The sequence below is a fragment of the Typopeltis vanoorti genome, chromosome 1, assembly GCF_054136105.1.
Source record: "Typopeltis vanoorti isolate ZY-2024b chromosome 1, IOZ_Tvanoo_1.0, whole genome shotgun sequence".
Classification (NCBI taxonomy): domain Eukaryota; kingdom Metazoa; phylum Arthropoda; class Arachnida; order Uropygi; family Thelyphonidae; genus Typopeltis; species Typopeltis vanoorti.
The window spans coordinates 132,561,122-132,585,780 of record NC_143549.1 but is presented as its reverse complement, the minus strand read 5'-3'; the positions used below and the strand labels follow the sequence as shown (position 1 = coordinate 132,585,780).

Here is a 24,659-nt window from a genome sequence, read left to right as displayed (position 1 = left end):
AAATTTTAATTAAAAAAATTTCAAGCATATTTATGTAATTTAATTTATTTTCTGTTAATCTGTAAAGATGTTATTTTTTGAATACTTATATTAAATGTTCTAATTATTTCTGAATTCTTTTCTTATTTTCTCATCTATCTTGAGTTTCTTTTATTTTCCTAAAAGATAGTTCCACTTATAAAAATTATTAAAAATTTTTTACAAGTAACTTGTCAAAATTTTAGTAACTTGTAAAATGAAGAATTTTTTGAAACTTTAGTTCAAATATATTTTAACTTTAATTAAAATTCATTTTAATTTTGTTAGCGATTCAGGTCGGTGAGAAGGCTATAATCCCTGTATCATTATATTCAACAATTAAAGTGAAGTGGCTTTATCAAAATTTGCTTTAACTTTTGAGAATGTTTTGAATATTTGGGTTTTTAACGATTATCCTGCCTAATCAACACCCCTGGTTCGTTACATTTAGTGAACCAACGTGTGGCTGTTCTGTCAAAATTTATTTAAGAAATTTCAAATAATTTAAATTTTTTATTATCGTAAAAGAACCACACACGCCCGGATCATTACAGGGGCGCTTAGATAGAAATTGCATGCGGGCGGCAAAGACCCTAGCGCCGGCTATGTTGACAGTCAAACTAGAGTAGATGGGGTTGGATATTAGATTGGTGCATTGGATTGGAGACTGGCTATCTGATAGGTGTCAACAAGTTGTGTATGGGGGGGGGGTGCGATATCCAGGAAAAGGAAAGTCACTAGTGGAGTGCCTCTGGGGTCTGTTTTAGGTCCATTGCTGTTTGACTTGTATATTAATGATATAGGTGAAGATTTGGATGGAGATATTCAGTTGTTTGCAGATGATGCAAAGTCGGAACGAACCATGAAGTGTAGTGAAGATGTTGTGGCCATACAGGAAGACTTGAATAGACTGAGTGATTGGGCACGGAAATGGGGATGTGAGTTCAATGTTGCAAAATGTAAGGTTTTAAAATTTGGAAAACAAAGATGGGATGAGGAATTTATTCTTGGTGAGAATATATTGTTGGAGGTAGAGGAATTAAGAGATCTGGCGGTGATAGTAGATAACGATCTAAAATTTAGGGGACACATCGCCAAAATTGTGAAGAAAACGCAAAGGCTTCTGGGAATGATGCAGAGGACACTGACGTGTAGAAGTAGGGAGATTCTTGTTCCATTGTATAAGGCTTTGATTAGGCCAGACATGGACTATTGTGCCCAGATTTGGTCACCGGGTTTTCAGAAGGATGAAGAGATGTTGGAAAGGGTCCAAAGGAGACTGACTAAGGTAGTTTCTGACCTCTGGAATGTCGAGTATGAGGAAAGATTGAGAAGATGTAATTTGCAGAGTCTGGTGGACAGGATGAAGAAGGGAGATATGATAGAGACCTACAAGTTGGTAAGGGGTTGTTATAGGATCAATGCTGGAGAAGTTTTACAGAGAATAGGGGGAGATCAGGGGAGAGCCAGAGGTCATCCCTGAAAACTGTATAAAGAGGGTGTGAGTAGGAGAGTGAGAGGCAGGTTTTTTTCGTGCAGAGTTGTGAATGATTGGAATGCCTTGTCTGAGAATGTGGTGTCTGCAAAGAGTTTGAATGTGTTTAAAACACGGTTATGATGAGCTGTGTGTGAGATAAAAGGACCTCCCAGATGAGTCTTTGACTCCATGAGGTCTTGGGGATGGTAATAATAGTAATAATAATAATAACAGTAATAGTAATTTTACATTACATCCAACTTAGTCTGTGCAGAATTCCTTTTCTTTTCTGCATAAATTTCTTTTTATCAAGTAATTGTAGCTTGCATTATTCTGTCTAATTTGCTAAATCTCTCCATGTTGTAATACTTAAACAACTGAATTGGTAAAGGCAAAAGCTTCTACAATTTTTTTTATGCTGTAAAGCTTTTTTGGGAGTGGGGGGAAGTTAACTTCATCTTCTTGTTTTTTTTCTCTCTCTCCCTCTGGCATCATCTGAGAGCCCTTCTTCCACAGATTCCACTAACGATTCTACATCTTCATTGTCAACCTCTAACTCTTTAGCTAGCAGAAGTATTTCTCACCAGTCTCCTGTAAGGTTCATTGAATCCTGTGAATGTATGAATGTGTTTTCAGCAGATTCTTCAAAATACCATTCATACATTTTGCTCTTTGCCTCTCTCTCTCTCTCCATATTGCATCTACAATCTTTGTACAAAGGCACTCTATTATATTCATCTCAGAGGTCTGAAGATTTTTTCACACTTAGTAGCAGCAATAGCCTGAACAAAAATTTTGCCTGGGTATTGCATGTTGCCTAGGTATGATAGTGACGAACTGAGCAGAAGAGCAGTAATATTGAATAACATAATAGCTAGAAAGCTAGAATGTATCATAAGAGAGGATTGGAATATGTGGATGCTTGAAGGGCGTTTGAGGACAGAAAGGAATTGTATGCGACAGACTGCTTGCATTTGAATGAGGAAGGACGTAGGCATCTGGAGAAATTGCTGTTTTCTGAATGAGTCGGTCAATGCAGGGAAACTAGAATACCCAGGGTGGATGGTAGCAGGGGTGGCCTCTTGTGGGAATGGGTGCTTGGGAGAAGGGGGGGGGACGACATCAGGTAATGCTGAGCCCAGTAGAGTCTAGAAGATATAATACTAGGTATAGAAACAGTGGCATTTTTATGCTTTATACTAATGCCAGGAGTATCCAGAATAAAGGAGAGGAATTGGTGGTGCTGATAACATCAGCCTGGTCAAAGATTATTGGGATCACTGAGACGTGGTTGACAGAAGAGAATATAATAACAGGAATAGAAGTAGCATTGTACAGCAATTTTTGGCAGGAAGGATAGGAAGGGAAAGCATGATGGTAGTGGTGGAGTACTGCTTATGATAAGTGATGACTTATGTCCTCTAAGAGTGGAGGCTTTGGAAGGCAGTGACACTAATGATTTTGAAAGCATATGGTGTGAAGTAGAGGTGGGCAAGACAGGATATTTAGTGAGATGTTGCTACAAACAAAGGAGCACAGAAGGTGGGGACCTGGAGATGTTTAGGCAGTTGAGCTTGGCAAGTGCAAGAAGAATGATTGTTATGGGAGATTTTAACTACAGCAGTAAAAATTGGGGAGAGGAAGATGAAATGTAGCAATAAGGGAATGAAATTTCTAGAATTCTTGAGGGACAGATGTCTTAGGCAACATGTAATAGAGGGAAAAAGAGGTTCAAGAGTTTTGGATTTGGTCATAGAGAAGAGTTGATAATTATTATTTATTATTATTATTATTATTACGTGACACCTCCAGGGAGTCCAAGGACTCATTATGGAAGGGCACACACTACTCTACTTCTCTAAATTCATCTAATCCTCTCCAGTGCTACTTAATTTTCCAACTACGACACTACTACCATAAACTCCATCTATTGTTCATCACCAACAACAGTAATTTTTGTCTGTAAATTGCATGTGTTCTGAAGGCTGATATGTCTGTATGCGGGATGAAAAACCCAAGTTTCCGGGAGGGAAAAACCCTGCTACCACCATATGAAATTGGCTGACTCACCTTCAACTGAAAAAACCCATATAAGGATTCCCCCTAGTCACGACGAGAATCGAACCCAGATCTTATTAAATCAAAGGGCGCAATGTTCCGCTGTTCTTCCAATTGTGCTACAGTGACTAATAACTGAAATAATAACTGAGATGCCATCTCTCCCACCAGTCGGAGAGAGTGACCATGTGGTTTTCACTTGGAAGATGAAGAGATATGTAGGAGTATCAAAGAGACGGGAACATATATGGAATTATAAAGAAGGTGATTATAATAGTCTTAGATATCAACTTGGGGAAGTTTCATGGAGGGAGGTATTGGAAGGCTGGGATATCATTAGTGCTGGGGAAATTATGAAGGAATATTTGTTAGTAGCAATAGTAAGCTATATTCTAGTGAAGAAGTGGACACAATTTGGTGTAAAGTGGATGACAAACAATATTAAACAGGAACTGTATTTGAGAAAGAGGCTATGGAAGAGATATAAGGAGACAGGTGAAGAGTAGATGCATGAAGAATATAAGACACAGGCCAGGAGTGACTAGTATGGTAAGGAAGGTGAAACTGGAATATGAGAAGAGATTGGCCCTAAGATCCAAAGAAAATCCTAGGGAATTTTTTAGCTATGTGGATAGTAGGAGGAGAAATGATTGTGGAAGAATGACATTATGGGATAAAAATGGTGACATAGTGGAATTGATCAATGAACACTTTATTGGAATATTTCGTCCTGAAAGCTTAAATTTTAATACTAGAGGGATAGGGTGGTTTGAGGTTTAGAGGTGCAGGAGGAGAGTGTTTGCCAAATACTGTGTACTCTAGATGTCAGAAAAGCTGTGGGACTGGATGGTATTTGACCATGAGTTTTGAGAGAATGTGCTGACTTTTCAATGAAAGTCTGGCTACTATAAAGGTGCCCAGGGAATGGAAGGAAGGTAAGATAGTGCCATTGCATAAGGGTGTTAACAGACTGGAAGTGTCTAATTATAGGCCAGTTTGTGTGTCATCAGTAGTTGTTAAGATCTTGGAGAAATTAGTGAGGGATCGTATACAGCATTGGGCAGATGAGGGTAATGTTATCTGTGAGAGTCAACATGGATTGTTAAGGAGGCTTCTTATTTTAGTAATACTAGCCTTTTATAACAAAGTTATAAGAGCAGCTGATGAGGGAAAGGAATATACTGCCATTTTCTTGGATTTAGCAAAGGCATTTGACAGGGTGCACATGATAAGCTGATATTTAACTTGCAGAACATGGGTTTGGATGTCAGGTTGGTCATCTGGATTCAGGATTGGCTGTCCAATAGTTATCAGAGAGAGAGAGAGAGAGAGAGAGAGAGAGAGAGGGAGAGAGAGAGAGAATGTATGGTGGGGCAGTTTCAAGGAGGCAGAAGGTTACAAGTGGGGTCCCACAGGGCTAAGTACTTGGGCCTATATTGTTTAACTTTTATATCAATGACATTGTCAGTGGATTGCAGGGAATAATCAGTTGTTTGCAGATAATGTGAAGCTGGGAAAGATTATTAGTAATAGTGGAGATGTGGTAGCCCTGCAAGATGATTTGAATAAACTAGACAGATGGGCAAATAAATGGAGGTATCAGTTTAATGCAGCAAAACGTATGGTCTTGAGGTTTGGGATACTTCATACTCTATTGGAGGAGTCATAGTGGAGACAAGAGATCTGGGGTTGATGATTGGTAGAAACATGAAATTCAGGGGACATTGCAGAGGTGGTGAAGGTAACACAGAGGATTGCTGCAATACTGAGAAGGACGCTGACCTGCACAGATAAAAGAGTTATCATTTCGCTGTATAAAAGCCTGATCAGACCACACTTAGACTATTGTTCTCAGATTAGGTCCCCAGGATTTGAAGGGGATAAATTAACTGTGGAAAAGGTACAAAGGCAAGAAGGCAGATAACAAAGATGGTTTCAGGACTGTACAATGTTAGTTATGAGGATCTGCTGAGGGAATGTGGACTGCAGAGTTTGGTGGATAGAAGAAGGAGAGGTGATATCATTCAGACTTTTAAACTGTTGAGAGGTGATTACAGGATAGACACTTTGGAGTTCTTTTGCTTGGTTGAACAGCAGGAAGGAGTGATTACAAAGGGCCATCCCTAAAAGTTACGAAAGGAAGCTGTGAGCAAGAGGGTGAGGGGTGGTTTCTCTGCATGGAGAGTGGTTGAACCGTAGAATGCATTGCTTGATAGAGTGGTGAGAGCGTGAACGGTCAATGAGTTCAAGGAGTGGTATGATAGACTTTGTGTTTCCTAGGAGAGACCTCCCACGATGAGTCTTGATGGACTTTGTGTTTCCTAGGAAGGATCTCCCACAATGAGTCTTTTGACTCCATTGAGGCCTGATTAATAATAATAATAATAATAAGTAGTAGTAGTTCTTAAATAAATGCTTGAAAGGCAATAACACCCTAGTTGCTGGAGTGAGGTTGTATTTGTTGAATTTGCTAGTGGAATGACCATCATAAGTACCAGCAATCATAAGTTACATACATTATAAATCAATACAACTGATTTATGATGATTCACTGTATGAATATATATATTGGATGATTTCACATCCCACCCTGAACTTCATTTGCCTTTGCCTTTGAACTTCAAAGGCTGAAGAATTTTTGATTAAAAACTTATCATGAGTACCTCATGATAAGTTGACAGTCAAACTAGAGCAGATGGGGTTGGATATTAGATTAGTGCATCGGATCGGAGACTGGCTATCTGATAGGTATCAACAAGTTGTGTATGGGGGGGGTGCGATATCCAGGAAAAGGAAAGTCACTAGTGGAGTGCCTCAGGGGTCTGTTTTAGGGCCATTACTATTTAACTTGTATATTAATGATATTGGCGAAGATTTGGATGGAGATATTCAGTTGTTTGCAGATGATGCAAAGTTGGAACGAACCATAAAGAGTAGTGAAGATGTTGTGGCCTTGCAAGAAGACTTGAATAAATTGAGTGATTGGGCTAGCAAATGGGGATGTGAGTTCAATGTTGCAAAATGTAAGGTTTTAAAATTTGGAAAACAAAGATGGGATGCAGAATTTATGCTTGGTGAGAATATATTGTTGGAAGTAGAGGAAATAAGAGATCTGGGGGTGATAGTGGATAAGAATCTAAAATTTAGGGGACATATCGCCAAAACTGTGAAGACAACACAAAGACTTCTGGGAATGATGCGGAGGACACTGACGTGGAGAAGTAGGGAGATTCTTGTTCCATTGTATAAGGCTTTGATTAGGCCAGACATGGACTATTGTGCCCAGATTTGGTCACCGGGTTTTCAGAAGGATGAAGAGATGTTGGAAGGGTCCAAAGGAGACTGACTAAGGTAGTTTCTGACCTCTGGAATGTTGAGTATGAGGAAAGATTGAGAAGATGTAATTTGCAGAGTCTGGTGGAGAGAAGGAAGAGGGGAGATATGATAGAGACCTACAAGTTGGTAAGGGGTTGTTATAAGATCAATGGTGGAGAAGTTCTACAGAGAATAGTGGGAGATCATTAGAGAACCAGAGGTCATCCCTGGAAACTGTATAAAGAGGATGTGAGTAGGGGAGTGAGAGGTAGGTTTTTTTTGTGCAGAGTTGTGAATGATTGGAATGCCTTAACTGAGAGTGTGGTGTCTGCAAGGAGTTTGAGCGTGTTTAAGACACGCTATGATGAGCTGTGTGTGTGATAAAAGGACCTCCCATATGAGTCTTTGACTCCATGAGGTCCTGTTTAATAATAATAATAATAATAATAAATTCTACACCCCAAAACTAATGTAAAAGTAGTTTTTGTTAGTTTTGAGGTGTATTATTTTGATACCTTGCATTTCAGTGATACAACCTTTGTAGTGTCACCATTCATGCTGCCACTACCTGCAATGAAGATAGAAAGTAAAATGTCAAGAAATAGGAATAAATGCCTTGGTAACCAGGGAAAAGCATACTGCAGAATGAATGTACCTATCATAGTTGTTTAAAATGCCTTCCATTGTTAGCCATTCAGCCTCATGCATTCGTGACAAGCTCAATATGTTCCTGAAATTCATCAAAATTCACCATTGAGAAAGCATACCAATTATTTCAAATGGCTTCATAACTGGTCCACTTCAACCAATCCATCTTGCAGGAAACCTTTGATCAAGATATTCAGGCCTTTAGGATGACTGAATTGTGGTGGAGCTCTATCATGCATGAACTACATTTCTTCTCCATGCCAAGGGAATATTGTGGAAAATGTTTTCCACAACATTTTATAAGAAGTCATAGCACAAAAGTCTATAAGTCTTTGGCAAAACAATATGTCCCTATTACTCTCTTCAAAGTTATCTGTCCATACATTAATGGGGATTGCTTCTGATTTGACTGAATAACTGCATGTGTATTTTGACTGGTCCACATGTGACTGTTGTGATAATGAAAAATACCATATTGGGTGAACATCATCCCATCAGTGAAAAGCACAGAAGGAAATAAAAAATCACTGGTTCAAAAACACTGACAAAATAATAATTAATAACATTGATTCTTTGGTAAATGTGCTTAAATCTAGTGGCAAACTTGATCATTTGGTAACAGTGCTTAAACCTACTGGAAGTAGTGTGGATAAAGGTAATTTTCATGTAGGACCCTTGGTAAAAAAGCTTAGGAGACATACTTTTCAAATGCAGTCTGCCACTGTGCAATTCATGGATTCAATACCATTATATGTGATACATTTTCCTTAATTTCATGCAAGGGAATGAGGAATCACAAAGGCAGTGATGAAAATGAGAAAATATTTGAGAGTAGGAATTAGCATTTATGACATGTTCATAATAAAAGTACATATGGGCCAAATCAACTTACGCTCCATTACAAAACACCAGTGTATAACTTTGAATCGTTGAACCAAATAGCAGCTGCCTATTAGAGTGAAAACACCTCAAGTATGCATGTGATTGTGGTTGTTCACAATCATGTAATTCATCAAGTTGCATCTATCTTCTTTGCATGTTATCAGTGTTTATACTAACTACAAAAGCTTCTATTTGAGACATGGGAGTATTCCAGTCTCATGTTTATTGGGACCTTTTTTTTGGGTTAGTTCTGAGGTGCAGACAGTGCCAACCCTACTGCCAATTTGACTGAATGTGCCCAATTAGGCTATACACTGAACAAAAAGCAAGAACGTAAGAAAAATGTCTTTTAATTATAAAGTAAAGTGGATATTAGATCCAGCATTATTTCAAAGCCGAATGTAGAAACTATGAAAGTTTCATAAGGTAAGTTGACCAGAGAGCTTACGGGAATATGCTCCCCTTTTATTAGTCCATTTTGATAAGGTTTCACTGACCTAACAGCTGTTTCGAACTGGTTGGTTCTCTTCAGCGATCAGGTAGAAATATAACTACTAAACATATTAAAATTTAATATTGTTATATCATATATTCCCAATACCTAATTATCTTAAATTAAGGACTCCCACCAAAATCTCATATCTTCTATAGCTGGAACTAGGTACACCACTTAATCCCAGCCATAGCAGATTCATGATATACCTTGAAAACTTAAGGTAAGTGTAGAATCACCCTGTATATTTGCTGCTGGCGATAAAAGTAGCTAATAAAATTAGAGTATGATCAGATATAGCTGATCAAAAAAACCCTGCTACTTTCGTATGAGACTGGATTCAAACCTGCAGCCTATTGGTTGGAGAGCAGTTATGATAACCACTTGTCATATGAAGGTAGCAGGGTTTTTTTCTCATGGAAACTTGGGATTTTCATCCCACATACAGACAAATTGGCCTTGAGAACACATGCAATTTACAGACAAAAAATACTAGTGGTGGTGGAGAGTAGATGGCATTGGTGTAGTTTGGTGGATTAAGTAATGGAGACAGAGAGTTGTAGAGTAGGTGCCCTTCCTTGATGAGTCTTTGGACTTCTTGGAGGTGTCATGTAATAATAATAATAATAACAGGCTGCAGGTTCCTGCTGTGGGCATGGATGTTTGTGATAGTCTTTAGGTGGAAGATGAATTTCATCATCAGATGAAAGACCACTGTCAGCTTCTTGGGAGCTCGAAGTGACTTAAAAAAGTTTCATGTAAAAAAAATAAAATAAAAAATATAAAAATATATGAAAAATTAATAAAAATTATTTAAAAAAATATTTAACCCACCAATGGTACAAATGTACTATAGGTTTATGAAAACCTTTCATGAGTGGAAGCCACATAAAAAAAAGAGTTTCCTAATGTCCTGGCCAAACCAAAATAACTTTTTTACCCTTCTAATTAATGTAAACTTTCATTAAATTTCATTATATGATTTCATTATATTCTGTAAGGAAAGGATATATATGGAACTTCATGGCCAGTGATTATGAGGTTTAGGAGAGCGTGGAGCTATAGCATGGAATGAGAAGTTACAAGGAAAGGAGATAAATGCTGATTGGGAACTTACTTAGATGTAAATGCATTCTGAAGGTCAAAAGGATCAATAAGATGAGCGTCAAATGGATGAATGAGGGAAATTAAGCACAAACTCTGTAAAAAGAAGAAGAAGAAGGTAATTTGGAGATGGTACAAGATGAATAATGGTCACAGTCAGCGCATGAGAAGTATAAAGAGCAAGCTAGGAAGGTGATTCATTTGAAAAGGGTAATAAAACTGCAGTATGAGCAGAAATAAGCAAATCAGGCCAAGAAAAATCCTAGGAGTTTTTCTGATCTGCAGCAGATAGAAGAAATAATGATTATGGGAAGATGATGTAAATCGCTGAAGATGGCAGATTGGCAACTGCTATGAAGGACATAGTTGAGATATTCAGTGAACAATTCATCAGGATGTTTCATCCTCATCAGTGTGAAATTACAAGGAGCTCAAGTGTAGAGGAAATGAGAGAGGATGGCTGAAGTGTGAGGGAGCAGGAGGTATATGAGGAATTAAATAAGCTTGAAGTCAATAAGGCAATGCTATTTGATGATATATCACGATGTGCCTTAAAGGATGTTGAAAGTTTATTTTTCACTTGGTTAGAGTATAATAAATTTAGTTTAATCCTTTATCCAAGTGTGAGCAAACAAAGTTTGCACCTGAAAGTATCTTCAGGACTAAGGTAAGGTGGTACAACACCAGGGAAACTCGTTGCAAAGGTGGAGCAAACTACCAACACTCCTGTCTCAGTATCTCCTATAATGCAAAACACATCTCCTTGCGGATATGTCTGATGTTATGCATTAAGGGAAGGGCCACTACCCAGACTAGTTTCGACCTTTATTGAGGTCTCTTCAGTGGGAGCCAGGCACAAGCTGAGATACCAGGCAGAAGCATTCGCAGGTCATCTCCACCTATAGGAGTTGCCAAATGGTGTGCCACCTTTTTTTAATAAATTACTCTGGATTTAGAGAAAGATGTTGAAAGTTTATTTTTCGCTTGGTTAGAGTATAATAAATTTAGTTTAATCCCTTATCCAAGTGTGAGCAAACAAAGTTTGCGCCTGAAAGTATCTTCAGGACTAAGGTAAGGTGGTACAACACCAGGGCAACTCGTTGCAAAGGTGGATCAAGATACCAACACTCCTGTCTCAGTATCTCCTATAATGCAAAACACATCTCCTTGAGGATATGTCTGATGTTATGCATTAAGGGAAGGGCCACTACCCAGACTAGTTTTGACCTTTATTGAGGTCTCTTCAGTGGGAGCCAGGCCCAAGTGGAGATACCAGGCAGAAGCATTCGCAGATCATCTCCACCTATAGGAGTTGCCAAATGGTGTGTCACCCTTTTTTAATAAATTACTCTGGATTTAGAGAAAGATGTTGAAAGTTTACACTTGGATAAAGGATTAAACTAAATTTATTATACTCTAACCAAGTGAAAAATAAACTTTCAACATCTTTCTCTAAATCCAGAGTAATTTATTAAAAAAGGGTGACACACCATTTGACAACTCCTATAGGTGAGATGACCTGCGAATGCTTCTGCCTGGTATCTCCACTTGGGCCTGGCTCCCACTGAAGAGACCTCAATAAATGTCGAAACTAGTCTGGCTCCCACTGAAGAGACCTCAATAAAAGTCGAAACTAGTCTGGGTAGTGGCCCTTCCCTTAATGCATAACATCAGACATATCCGCAAGGAGATGTGTTTTGCATTATAGGAGATACTGAGACAGGCGTGTTGGTAGCTTGCTCCACCTTGGTGTTGTACCACCTTACCTTAGTCCTGAAGATACTTTCAGGCGCAAACTTTGTTTGCTCACACTTGGATAAAGGATTAAACTAAATTTATTATAGCCTTAAAGGAATGTTTCAGGGAATTAGCAGTAGCCTTGACATGCCTGATGAATTGAATTGAAGGGAATTGAAAGAAGCTAAAAGTGTTCACACTGGTGGTGATAATGATGATGATTTATATTTCCAAAAAGCAGAAAGTTACTAGTGGTGTGCCACAGGGGGTCTGTTTTGAAGCTATTATTATTAAACTTATATATCAATGATACCGGGATAGGTTTAACTGAAGATATGCAACTGTTTGCAGATGATACAAAATTGGGGAGAACAATGAGGAGTCAAGCATATGCCTTACAGGAGAACTTGAATAGATCGTATGAGTTCACAACAGTATGGAACTGTCAGTTTAATGTTACAAAGTGTAAGGTTCTAAAATTTGGTAAGAAATGATGGGATGCAAAGTATACATTTCATGGGAAAACTATAAAGGAAGTAAAGGAAATATCTGGGAGTGGTAATGGACAAAGACCTGAAGTTCAGGGATCACACTGTACAAATTGTGAAGTTATCACATTGGATTATGGCAATGATGCAGAGAACCTTGACATGAAGAATAAAGGGGTAATGGTTCCGTTGTACAAGGCCTTCATCAGGCCTCATATGGATGGTTGTGCACAAATTTGGTCACCTGGTTTTTATGGTGAGGAGGATATAAAAGAAAAGATCCAGAGAAGATTCACGAAGCTGGTAACTGGAATATCGGATATGAAGACCGATTCAGGAATGCAATTTGCAAGGCGGCCTTGTGAATAAGAGGAGGAAAGGGAATATTATTGAGACATATAAGTTGGTCAGTGGTTTTTATCAGGTTAATGTGAAAGAAATTTTTCATAGAATGGAGAAGGAGGTAGAACAAAAGGCCATTCCTGGAAATTGTATAACGAGGATGAAAGCAAAGGAGTGAGGAGCAGATGGAATGAATTGCCTGAGAGTGGATGGTGATTGGAATGCATTGTCTTAGAGTGTGGCGAATGCAGACAATGTGAATCAGTTTAAGACAGTCTGATGAGCTTGGTGTGTACCTCCCACAGTGAATCTTTGACTTCATGGGAGTCTGACTTTAATAATAATAATAATAATAATGAAAATTGCCAGTGCATATATTTAAACTAAGCAAAAAAATAAAATAAAATAAAAAACTAATAAATCATCTCTGAAGCCTTCTCTCGCCCTTCTTCATAATGAGAGTAGGTGGAATTCTCTTAATTTTTTTTTATTGTGCAGTATCTACCCATGAACGTTTTTTGTAACCCTATAGTATATTCATACCATGATGAATATGGTATTTCTAACTAACTAACCAAAACTAACTTTTTTTTTCCATTTTTTATTAGTTTTATTTATTTTTTCTTTTATTTTATAAAAAAAAAAAATCAGCTAACGCCTTTTTTTATTCCCGTATACGGGGAGTAGGCAAGGCCATTTAGCCCTATCTAACTTTGGAGACTGAGTGGGCGGTTCAATCTCCACTGGTACCAATTAAAGATAGATGGTCCAAGGCTACCACTAATTAAGTGGTACACAGTGAAGAGAGACAGCTCAAATGTGCCGCCATCTCGTGGTCCCTAACCCTAACACAATATATTTAATGTCTGAAATAATGTGGGTTCTACGGTCAATTTTCTCGAGTTTACGGGACAAAAAACCCGCTTTCCCATGCCAGAGATCAACTAACTCGGGAACCGGTCAAAAAAAGGCTTAGAAAAATTTTCTCTAGTCGCCGACTAGACTCGAAACCAAGTCTTCCTTCGTTTGGCCGTGGTATGCAAACCAAGTTTGCATACTATGGCCAAGTGGCGTGGTATGCAAACGCCACATCCACTGAGCTACACAGGCTCCTTTATTTTTATTTTATTAATTTTGTTTATTTTTATTTTTAGTGTGGAAGCCCTGATCTACAGGCCATACATGGAACTTGAACTTTTTCAAGCCACTTCATGCATCCAATAAGCTGGACAGTAGTCTCGCACCAGGTGATGAAATTCATCTCCCACCCAAAAGACAATCACAAACATCCACACCCAGAGTGGGATTCAAACCTGCAACCTATTCATTGGAATATGAGTACACTAACCACTCAGCCAAACAGGCTGGGTAGAAAACCTTCAAAATTGTGTGCCTTATCACAAACTAATATTACTGTGTTAACCACCCAACCGGCCATTATGTCTATAGATGTCAAGATTATCAAGGATGTGAAGTGCATATTAAAATTGTAATACCATTGATATTCCATTGAAATATATGATGGATACGAAGTGCATGAAGTGTGTGTATTTTATCCATATTGCCGGTTGCATGGCTAATATGGTTGGTTAGTGGATTTAAACAAACCCATGTTTCTTAGATGTATGGTTAAAGCCTAACTGTTGCCACATTTGACTAACACTGAAATCTGTTGATAAATATCCCTAGAAAAGTTCTTCTAGCTGGTGAGCAGAACAATTCTATAAACCGAGCATCATGAGGATTACCACAAATATATGCAAGTATTATTATTATTATTATTTTACGGCATCTCCATGGATTCTGAAGACTCATCGTGGGAGACCCAAATTAACCATTGTACACACAAATCCTATTATACCTCTCCTTGAATCTATTCACTGTCAGGGAACTCAAAACCAATTCTGGAAATCCATTCCACTCACTCATCTCTCTCCACACAAAAAATCTGGTCCAGACACACCCCTACTAACCACACACTCTTACACAAATTAGGTAACACAACGACAGTAAATTACTGACTATTTGTCATATATTGAAATATTTCGCTTGCTTCAATTTTATTAAAACCCCTTTAATATCGTAAAAGTTTCTATCATGTCCTCTCCTGTCTGCCTATCAACTAAACTTTGTAATCCACAAACCTTCAACCCATCCTCGTAAGGAGTATTCCACAGACCTGTCACAATCTTGGTCACTCATCTCTGAATCTTTTCTGCCACTTCCTGGTCTCCAAGAAACCCAGGTGACCAAACCTGTGGGCAGTTATTTCCAAGATGTGCCAAATCATAGCTTTATAAAGAGAGATAATCCCTTCCTTATTTTTACTTGTTAGTGTATTTTTCAACATCCAAGTAATTTGTTGAGTTATTTTATCATCTTTTGCAATATGCCCTCTGAATTTCAACTTTTTATCCACCATTATCCCCAATCCCTAACCTCATCAATTTCCTGCAAACCAACACCATCCAAATGATATACACAATATGCAATTTTTTCAACCCAAAGTGTATAACCTTAAATTTTGCAACATTAAATTGACAATAATTATCTTTGCCCACAATGCCAATTTATTTAAATCATAGTGCAGGATATCTACATCACCTTTATCAACTATTGCTCTTCCCAGTTTTGCATCATCATCAAATATCTGGTTATCTCCTCTTAAATCTTTCCCTATGTCATTCATATGCAACCTAAAGAGTAGTAGCCCTAGTACTGAGTTTTGAGGAACTCCACTAGTCATCATCATTCTTCTAGATACCACTCTACCATCACCTTTATCAAATTTGGCTGTAACTTTATTATAAAATATGAATAAGTTACTAAGAGGGACTCGACCTTTATAAAGCCATGCTACCCACTGTAGAGTATCACATTCCCTATCTACCCCCACTGTTTTATTTTACCTTTCACCAACTTTTTCAATACTTTAACAGCCACTCCCGATATATATTAATTGGTCTGTAGTTGCTATTAGTGTCTTGAGGCCACCTTTATGCAATGGTACTATCTTACCATCTTTTCCACTTCCTTGGACCCTGCCAGAGCTGAGACTTGGATTGCCCAACTTCATCAGAGGTAATGCCAATTCTCTTTCACATTCACGTAGTAAATGGGCTGATATGACATCCAGTCTCCCTGCTGTATTCACATTCATATTCTTAATATACTGAACACCTCCTGTTCATCTGTCTCAAAGTTGACTCTGAGGTAGATGAACAGATTCAGAACTCATTCCAAGTCAGTCATTTACTAATTTCTCAAAATTCAAGGCTACAATTAACACTATCATAGATTCAGTACCAAATATCATCTCCCGTGAAGAAATTGACGCGGCAGTCAACAACCTAGAAAGCAAAATTCAAACTGGCTTAGCCGCAGCCTCTTCTGTTTCCACCCCAGCTCAAGTAACCCTATTTCCAGAAGAAATCCTTGCTCTAATCAGAAACAAAAACAAAATCAGACACCATTTTCATAACACGCTATCTCCTCAAGACCGCCGATTGCTGAATAGAGCATCAAACTTACTTCTTTATGTACTAAAAGACTACAGAAATCAGCCATGGGAAAGAAAAACTTTGTTCCCTGAAAGCTGAAGATAACTCTTTATGGAAACTGGCAAAAGCTCTCCGTACAGATCGTTCCAATATCCAGCCCATTCATGGAGAAAGAGGTATAGTTTATAGGGACGATGAAAAGGCAGAGACTCTTGCAGATGCATTAGAACTTCAGTGCAGTCCTAACTACGTGTATGCGGACCTGCCCTTCATTGAGAAAATCCACCGGCGCGTTCGTACTGCGCTCTATCAACCCTGCAGCTGTGAAGATATTTGTCACACCTCGCCTAAAGAACATCAGCAACTGTGATATCACCGCCTGGATGATACACTTTTACAAAATGATCACTCAGCAACTTTCCTTTGGTTTAGTCACCTTAATACCATGAGCATTGTTTTAAGTTATCCTACCATAGTCATTTATCCTCTTCTTTGCTACATAATGAAAAAACTCTTTTGCATTTACTTTGGCCTATTTGGCTAATTCTCTCATAGTCTGATTTGGCCTTTATTATCATACTAGTCATCCTTCTTACTTGCACTTTGTACTGTTCATGAGTATGCTGATCACTTTCAGCTATTACAACTATTACACTACCCAACTTTACATCATCAGCAAGCAACTAAATATCTCCTTTCAAATTATTTTTTATATCATTTATGTATAAATTTATGTACAAAACAGCAGCAGTTGGAGCACAGAGCCCTGCAGCATACCACTAGAAGACAGTTCTTGTCTTCTCCTGGATTCTGCTCCTCCATATATTACTTTTCGGTATCTGTCCATCAGCCATCCTTTTATCCATATCATTAGTTTCCTATCCATCCCCATTTGTTGCAGGTTGCACAACACACTTCCATGTGGTATCCTGTCAAACATCTTTGCAAAATCCAGAAATATCATCATGTAGCTATTCCCTCTATTCAATTCAGTGACAACTGAGAATTTAATAATAAAAAGAGTTTAATTATAAAAAGTAAGTAGATTACTAAGGCATGATCAACCCTTCAAAAAGCCATGCTGTCCCTCATAGAGTAACATATTCTTATCCACCTATTCCTGAATTCTCTTCTTCTTGTTATTATTCTGTTATTATTAACACCAGATTTCCATGGAGCCAAAAGTCTGATCACAGGAGGCAAACACTATTATATACCAAGCCCATTAAACTGTGCTTTAAACTCATTCAGTGTATCTGCATTCACCACATTGTCAGTCAATGCATTCCACTGACCAACCACTCTCCATGCAAAGAACCTACTCCTTATGTCCATACTCACACCATCCTTATACAACTCCCAGGCATGCCTCCTCATTTTGTCCCCTTCCCCATTCTATGAAACATTTCTTCTACATTAACCTGGTAACAACTCTTCACCGACTTAAACGATTCAATCATATCCCCTCTCTTCCTCCTATTCACAAGGCTTTGCAAACTGCATTCCCTCGAACTGTCCTCTTATCCATATCTCAAAGACCAATTATGACCTTAGTCAGTCTTCTCTGAAGCCTTTGCAACATATCGTCATCACCATGAAAGCCAGGGTGACCAACTCTGTGCACATTTATCCATATAAGGTGTGATCAAGGCCTTATACAAGGGAACCAGAACCTCTTTATTTCTACAAGTTAAGGTCTTCTGCATCATTCCCATAATCTGATGCAATGTCTTCACAACTTGTGCAATGTGACCTCTGAACTTCAGATCCTTGTTCACCACCACTCTAAGGTCTCTTATCTCCTCAAGTTCCTCCAAAATTTCCCTGGCAAGTGTATCTGCATCTCATTGTTGCCTACCAAATTTCCAACCCGTATTAACAACACTGAATTGACAGTTCCATACTGTTGTCCACTCATACAATCTATTCAAGCCCTCCTGTAAGTTCACAACATCTGCTTGATTTCTCATCCTCTCCATATGAACTTTTTTGACCAATTTTCCAATACTTTTACCACCATTCCAAGGTACTGATTGGTCAATAATTTTCAACCACAACTTAGATCCTCCTGTATGCAAAGAAATTATTTTGTCCTCTTTCAACTTTTGACTTTGCCAGAGCAGAGACTTAAAGAATTAAGTTTCCTTGCCCATTCACATAAAAAGCAAGCCAAGCTGATATCACATAAGATATCTTTTAATGCTATTTATTGAGAAATACAAACTAGGATCCATTCCAGATGCAACAAAATGATACAGAGGGTAAATAGCAATGTAATAATATCGGAATGGAAAGATAAGGAAATCATCACATGTTGTTACAAGTTCTTCATACAAAACCACACCAGATTACTGTTCTCAAATCTTTTTTCTCAGTGATTGAGGAAAGGGTGGAATGTGCACAATCAAGTAGCAAAGATGGTACCAGAACTATAGAACCATGAGTGTAAGGAGAGATGAAGAATGAGGATCACAAACTCTTATAAACAGGCAGACAAGAGGTGATACTATAACTTTCACTTAACATCTGTCATTGCATAAGGGTATGAGAGAAAGCAGAAATTCATGCCACTGACTTTTGGAAAATAAGTAGAATGTATTTCCAAGAGTAGTAAGTACAGTATATTATATGTGAATGAATTTAAAGAGAGTTATGATGAGCTGCATGTAAGTTCAGTGGGTTGAGTGGGGCTGCTCCAACCACACAAGTCCTTGGACTCCGTGAAGGTGGTGGTAATAATTTGCTGATATATATATATATATATATATATATATACGAGGCTTGTTCAAAAAAAGACCGAACTTTTTATATAGCGTGCCAACTGGCACAGAGATTGTGTTGCAGCTACTGAGTGCACCTAGTGGCAGGGTCTGACAGCAATCTGTCATTTGCCCTGTTCTGCTATTAGCATTAGTTGTCAAGTTACATCTGCTGAAGTCAGCACGTGCACAAGCTGTTCATTGGATTAGTGACAAGGAAAGAACTTGAAGAATAACGTGTGTGTGTGAAATTTTGCTGCATACTTGGTAAAAATTCTACAGAGACATTTCAATTGCTTAACCAACCATATGGGGAGGACTGTATTAGCTGAACGCAGTGCTATGAGTGCTTTAAGCGTCAATGGATGAGTCGGTCAAAGATCAAGGTGATGTTGGTTGTATTTTTTTGATTGGAAAGGCATTGTCCATTAGGAATTTGTATCACATGGTCAGATGGTAAACAAAAAGTTGTACCAGGATATTTTAACACATTTGAGGAATGCTGTACACAGGAAGGGGCCTGAATTGTGGGAAAAGCAGACTTGGATATTGCACCACAACAACATGCTGGCTCACATGACGCTCCTCATCTGCAGTTATATGGCAAAACATCAGACAACTGTCGTGCCCCATCCAGGACTTAGCCCCAGCAGATTTTTTCCTGTTTCCCAAACTTAAATCACTTTATGGAAGAAACATTGGGAATGGTGTATCCCCTACTATGAAGGGGACAGTGCTTAAAATGTTGTAAAATGAGCAATAAAGGCTTTATGGCAAAAGTTCATTCTTTTTTTGAACACACCTTGTATGTGTGTGTGTGTGTGTGTGTGTGTGTATATATATATATATATAACCTCATATAATTTGTTCTCTGGAAGGGCAGCATTTCCCAACAACGATAGTTTCCTAAACCACCTACGAATCCATGGCTCGGGAAACGACTTCCAAGCAAAAGATGTAATATTTTCCCAGGATTCTTTGATAAGCTTTGCTTCATCCAAGGTCTCTTCAAACTGTAAGTAAAGAAGATGAAACAAGTTTTTATTTTGATAATAATGTAACAACATTAATTTCAGCTTTACAAAGACTTATTAATATTAGCATTTATTCAGGGGCAGCTAGTGCATAGGCACTACGGAACTGCAGCACCCCCAATTTTTCTCGATATATAAATATATTTATTAATTTATTTATATTTGCTTGTAATATTAATTTTATCATCAACAATCCTATACAATTCTCTTATTTTGAATAAAAAATAATAAAAATCCATCTTGTAGTATTTAGGAGGGCAAAGGACACTACAGTGTCATATTGCTAAGCGCGCAAGCATATGCACGTCATAGTGAGATGCGAGCTATTAGCGTAATGTGGCACTGTCCGTTGTTTTATAACTTATAACTTTTGTGGCTGGATGAACCCCAATCCCCTGGATTATAATCCCTTCATCTCTATGAAAAATTGATTAAATTAATGAGAGTTTATCGAGCACCTAGCTCACCCATTTTAGGGCAGTGTGGGAGCTTCTGTACCGATGAGCAGGGCCGCTTTTGGGCGCTTGTGTTTCTTTTTTTTTTTTTTTAAATCAGCTAACGCCTTTTTTATTCCCGTATACGGGAGTAGGCGAGGCCATTTAGCCCTATCTAACTTTTGGAGACTGAGTGGGCAGTTCAATCTCCACTGGTACCCAATCAGAGACAGATGGCCCAAGGCTATCACTAATTAAGCGGTACACAGTGAAGAGAGACGGCTCAAATGTGCCGCCATCTCGTGGTCCCTAACCCTAACACAATATATTTAATGTCTGAAATAATGTGGGTTCTACGGTCGATTTTCTTGAGTTTACAGGACGAAAAACCCGAGTTTCCGGGAGGAAAAACCTGCTTGCCCGTGCCAGAGATCGACTAACTCGGGAACCGGTCGAAAAAAGGCTTAGAAAAATTTCCTCTAGTCGCCGACTAGACTCGAAACTAAGTCTTCCTTCGTGCGGCCAAGCGCGGTGGTGTGCAAACGCCACACCCACTGAGCTACACAGGCTCTGCTTGTGTTTCTACCTATCGTTTTCATCGTAGTTAGATGACTCTCGAATGAGTTGATTGGGATGAATAGCTGCATTGGTGAAATATGTAATGGCAGTATCATGAAGAAACGTGAATATCCAGAATGTCAGCGTCTCAGTGGAGGAGAGTATTCCTGACAAACCACGGAGCATTGAATATCATACAGAGACATTTTTTCTGGATGACCTGTAGCTTTTTGATGTTGCCAGGGGAGGTGTGACCCCAAGCCTATCATCCGTAAGTTAATGTGAGTCTGATGATTGCTTTGTAGATCCGTAGTTTGTTTTCGGTGCTGACACGGCTTCTTCGGTTGAGAAGAGAGTAGAGTTGCATAATTGCGGAGTTTGACTTGCTGCAGCCATAATCGAAGTGAGGGTTAAAGTTGAGACGGTTATCTAGTTGAATACCTAGATATTTGGTGCTGGATTTCCATGGGATAGCTGTGTTGAAAAGTTTGACTTCTCCATAGTGGGATGCCTTCTGTATTGTGAAGAGAATGGCATGCCTTTGTCAGCATTCACAGGTATTCTCTATTTCCTGAGCCATTTTTCTTGGCTTGTTGCTGCGGTTTGTAAGCGCTGCATAGCTAAGTTCAGTCGGAGAGATCTACTCAGAATTGCCATGTTGTCCGCATAGCAAGCTATGGTGGTTGATGTCGTGCTGGGGACGCCAGCAACAAAGATGTTAAAAAGCAGCGGCGAGAGCAACGAGCCTTCAGGAACACCTGCAGTGATTCTTTTTAAAGAGGATTTGAGTCCTCTCAACTTGACCTGAAATTTCCGTTCTTTTCAGAAAGCAGTCAATACGTTTAGTAAGGTATAGTCGAACGTTGGCTGTAGACAATTTATAGATGAGGCCTTTGTGACAAACCTTATCAAAGACCTTTGCAACATCAAGAAAAATGACTCCTGTATGTTGTCACCAGCTAAATCCAGTTGTGATGAATTCTGTTAACCTGTGAACTTGTTGTGTAGTACTGTGCCCGGTACGAAACCCAAACTGCTCTTTCGGAATTATGTTGTTTTTGTTCACCACATCTGGAAGTCTATTGAGGATGAGTTTTTCCGCAATTTTCCCCAAACACGACAGGAGACTGATGGGTCTGTAACTTTGCGGCAATTGAGGCGCTTTTCCTGGCTTATGAATGAGGATTATGTCTGCTTGTTTCCATCGGGCGGGAAAATAATTCAATCTGAGTATTGCATTTATAATGGCCACCAAATACATGACAGCTTTGTGCGGAAGGGCCTTTATGGTTTTGTTAGTAATCTCATCAGGACCTGTGGCCTTTTTGTTATTAAGTTTTCAAATTATTGAGTAGAACTCATTAGACGAGGTGTGAAATATTTTCACGGCTGCAGGGTTGACAGAGCGCAGTACGAACGCGTCGGTGGGTTTTCTCAATGAAGGGCAGGTCCGCATACACGTAGTTAGGACTGCACTGAAGTTCTAATGCATCTGCAAGAGTCTCTGCCTTTTCATCGTCCCTATAAACTATACCTCTTTCTCCATGAATGGGCTGGATATTGGAACGATCTGTACGGAGAGCTTTTGCCAGTTTCCATAAAGAGTTATCTTCAGCTTTCAGGGAACAAAGTTTTTCTTTCCCATGGCTGATTTCTGTAGTCTTTTAGTACATAACGAAGTAAGTTTGATGCTCTATTCAGCAATCGGCGGTCTTGAGGAAATAGCGTGTTATGAAAACGGCGTCTGATTTTGTTTATGTTTCTGATTAGAGCAAGGATTTCTTCTGGAAATAGGTTTACTTGAGCTGGGGTGGAAACAGAAGAGGCTGCAGCTAAGCCAGTTTGAATTCTAGGTTGTTGACTGCCGCGTCAATTTCTTCATGGGAGGAGATATTTGGTACTGAATCTATGATAGTGTTGATTGTAGCCTTGAATTTTGAGAAATTAGTAGATGATTGACTGGGAATGAGTTCCGGATCCTCTTGCAGTTTTAAAAGTACTGGGTTGTGATCTGAACTGAGGTCGTTAACCACGTGCAGCAGGAATTGATGAGATGTGTTTTTGAATATAGCTATATCTAATACTTCGGGTTTTCCGTGTGTTCCATAGTGTGTTGGTTCAATCGGACCTGCGATGATAATATTTCTCAGCCTAGCAAAATTGTGAGGGATTTTTCCGTTGTAATTGTAACTCCTGCTATTCCATAAGGGATGCTTTGAATTTAGATCTCCTGCAGCTATTGTTGCTTCAGTAGTGTCAAGGAGCTGAGAAAGATCAGAGGATAACAGAGTTTTGCTTGGAGGGTTAAAAAAACTGGATATATTTTTAAAATGTCTGCATTACTGATGTGAATTTCTATGCCTGGTTTTTCCCGATTAGTTGTAGGGATCTCTTTTATTTCATTGTAAAGGAGTTTTTCTTTACAAAGATTGCAGTACCGTCACCTCTGCATTGAGACTGTCATTTCTGATTAATGAGTAATTCCTCAGCTTGGGATTATCACAGGGCCGTAGATGAGTCTCATTGATTAATAGGATATCAATTTTGAAGTGATCAGCAAATTCTTGAAGTTCTATAATGTTGTTACTGAGCCCATTAGCATTCCAGAATGCGACCTGTATGGAATTTATTGTGATGGCTGGATTATCCATTAATGATTGAGAATATGACTTGGCTATTTTTAAGAAATCTGTTTGCATCAGCCTGGTTTGGATTTGATTTGCTAAAATCTGTTAGCATTTCTCCTAAAATAGCGGCAAGCATCACGGCAGAATTTTGACTGCTTGGTATGGTTTCTGCCGGCTTGTTGCGTGAGGAAACCACAGAGGCATACGATTTATCGGGTGTAATAGCCCGCACTTTAATTTCTGATGCAGGTTGTGTGAGGCACTTCTGAGTGGGCTGGGATACTGTCTCCCTAGTCTCTGTCAGGTTAGATAGTTGGAGCGAACAACCCTGGTAGTTGGCTGGGTGTGGGTTGCCACGATTTGCGCACTTAGCAGGAGTGGTTCTTGGCTTGACGCATGTATGCGAGGGATGATTATTACCACACTTAAGACATTTGTATTTCGCTCTACAAATTTCTGCACATGCCCATACTTTTGACAGCGGTGACATTGTCTGGTGGATGTCTTCCTTCTAAGTAGTTCAGTCTTGATAACTAAGTGGAGTTAGTCTTAAGGTCATAAATTTCTCTTTGGTCTTTACTGATCTCCACTAAGACCAGAGGCATGGGACGTTTGTCTGCACAGTACATGCGTGAGACGTTTATAGGTTCTAAGCCTTGTGACTTGAGGTCAGCGGCTATCTCCTCTGATGTAATTGTTTCCACTAGACCTCTGATGACTACCTTTAAGTTTTTCTCGCTTTTTAGCTGAAATGTATGATAAAGAATTTTCAGCTCATCCATAAATTTAGTAAGTCGACGGTAGTCTGATGTTCCTGGTTGAATGCAAACATCTTCATCTGAATTTTTAGCAGAGGTGAACTTGATTTCGGTGTTCTTCATCACCTCCGCTACTGGCGACCATTTGTCTTTAGATCTTAGAATCACTGGTGGAACTCTTTCTTTGGGTTGAGCCTCTGTGTTCACTAAAGCTGCTCTTTCTATGGGCTGTACCTATGTGTCCATCGGTGCTATCCTATCTTTGGGCTGAGCCTCTGTTTCCACTGTTGTTTCAGGTTCTGTAGCAGGAGACTCCTTCTTATGCTTCTTTCTACTGACCATCTGTAGAGTCATCTGGGTCCACTAGGGGCTGGCTACATAATCTCCCTGGTGCTATCTTGAGAAATGCTGGAAAGTGGATCATGGG

At 39.0% G+C, this 24,659-nt stretch overlaps 1 protein-coding gene across 1 annotated transcript in view; it reads right to left on the bottom strand.

Moving 5' to 3' along the window:
- Window positions 1-20,337, bottom strand: part of LOC150110437 (angiotensin-converting enzyme-like) — a 169,854-nt gene extending 149,517 nt beyond the window's left edge. Inside the window, exons 1-2 of the mRNA XM_090393777.1 lie at window positions 20,323-20,337; window positions 19,676-19,834 (exon numbers count right to left, since the gene is read on the bottom strand). The gene's annotated coding sequence lies outside the window, so the exon portion shown is untranslated. The remainder of the gene's footprint in view (window positions 1-19,675; window positions 19,835-20,322) is intronic.
- Between the last annotated feature and the right edge of the window lie 4,322 nt (window positions 20,338-24,659).